This window comes from Sinocyclocheilus anshuiensis, unplaced genomic scaffold (assembly GCF_001515605.1).
Source record: "Sinocyclocheilus anshuiensis isolate Anshui unplaced genomic scaffold, SAMN03320099.WGS_v1.1 scaffold383, whole genome shotgun sequence".
In the NCBI taxonomy this organism is placed as follows: domain Eukaryota; kingdom Metazoa; phylum Chordata; class Actinopteri; order Cypriniformes; family Cyprinidae; genus Sinocyclocheilus; species Sinocyclocheilus anshuiensis.
Window position 1 is genome coordinate 5,827 of NW_015548204.1, and position 2,066 is coordinate 7,892.

Sequence of the window (2,066 nt, forward strand, 5' to 3'; positions counted from 1 at the left end):
TTCTTTTTAGCAGCATCATATGACCCCTTTAACAAGCTGAACTGTTCCTTTCTGCCGTAGAACTACATGAAAATACTCTGATGCAGTTTATGATGTTTCTGGGTCCCTGAATCCCAAGAAATATTTGAAAAGAGCTCTTTAATCTTCTCCTCATTGGTTAGCATTTGAAAAACCTCAAATACATAAACATATTCAAATTCCAATGTATGAACATAAACTTTTGACACATAGAGACATATATATATATATATATATATATATATATCCCTCCAAAAAATGATTATTACAGTTAATTATTACATTAATCATTACAGTTATTATGCAGTTAAAAAGAATACTATCAAATTTTCAACAGTTCGTGAACCTGCATTTAGTTTTATCACATCACAGCCAATAAAAGAAAGAAAGAAAGAAAGAAAGAAAGAAAGAAAGAAAGAAAGATTGATGTCATTAATGAAATCTTTCAAGTTGATTTGCACAGAAATCGTTTAAGAGCAAGTTTGAGAGTGTAAAGTTGAAAATCAACAAAAACTTTTGCCTTTCCTGTCCCAAACCTATCTTCTATAACAAAAGAGCCATTTGGAATGTTTCACATTTGGTATTTATTCTCCCTCAGAGAGAGATTTGATATACATGCTGGGTACAATTAACTGTATGTTTAACTTCCTTCATCTATTTTATAACCAATTCAAGTGTAACCATAATGAAATTCTGTTATTAAATCATTTGAAAAAAAAAATAGCACAACTTATGTGCTAGCTATAGTTTAGATTCAACATTATGATTAAAGTGTTGCCTATTGCAATACCGTTATGGAGTAACCAGAACATGAGACGTGCGGATCCATGTGCAAAGCTTTTATTAAGACGTGGTATCTTTCTCCTCAAGTATGAGCAACAATGATATTGATGCTTCTCATGCACGAGTTAAAAATGACCAATTAAAATTAATGTGTTAAGTTTTTACTAGCATTTCTCATTCCGTATGAAGCACTAATAAAATAAGAGGTCCAGGCAGGGGCAAACAGTATCCGAAAAGGGCAAGACGAGAGAGGTAATCCAAAGGCAATGACCAGAAGACGAGGAAACAGACAAGGCAAGACTAGACTAGGCTAGGCTAGGCTAGGCTAGGCTAGGCTAGGCTAGGAAACTTAAAGCAGGCGCCATAACGTAGCTATCACAACTAGCGATATGCACATACAATAATCGGCAGTTTGAAAGGGATCTGAGTGAGTGTTATATAGTGAATGTGTGATTGGTTACAGCTGTGTGCAATCAGTGCAATGGATGATGGGATATGTAGTCCGGGATGACATGCAACAGTTTGTGTAGTGCGAGAGTCAATGTAATGGAAGGGTGACCTCTGGTGGTGATCGAACGGAAGTCCATGGACAGGATTCGTGACAAATACAATATAGTGACACAATAGCGACGCGCTCTCCCACATGTTTTGCTATTTTAACTGCACTTATTTCCATTGTTGGTATAAGTAGCAGTGGGTGGTAATAGACAAGAAATGTACAGTTTTATACCATCCCACTGATAACGTTTCTTCAGTCAGTCAGCATACCTGCAGTCCGAACCACTGTACTGAATCCACCCTTACAAGAGTTTGGCCAGTTTTAATACACAGTGAAGATAATGTATCTCTCAGGAATACTCCTGACTGCTGCTGAGAAAAACATCACAGTTAAAAATCTTCAGGAAATACCACAGGTGTTTACAGACTGAGGGAGATGTTCTGTTCAGTTTTATTTAAATGTATTTATAATGTACCTATGCAGCATACTCACACAGATACTGTATTTAACAATCACAGTTGGCATAAACAATAATTTAACATAAATAAGTCTAAATATAAATAACCAGACCAGCTAACCATCAATTAACACTAGAGGAAGAATAATTTAAGAATTTAATTGCTTGGGGCATAATAGTTTGGGCCTGTTTTTCATGCATCAGGGGACACAATATCATTAGCCAGATGGCAATATTTCAAAAGCATAAGATAAAGGATGCCTCTTATCATTCACAATAATGTTAGCCTTTTCTCAACACTCTTTCTTT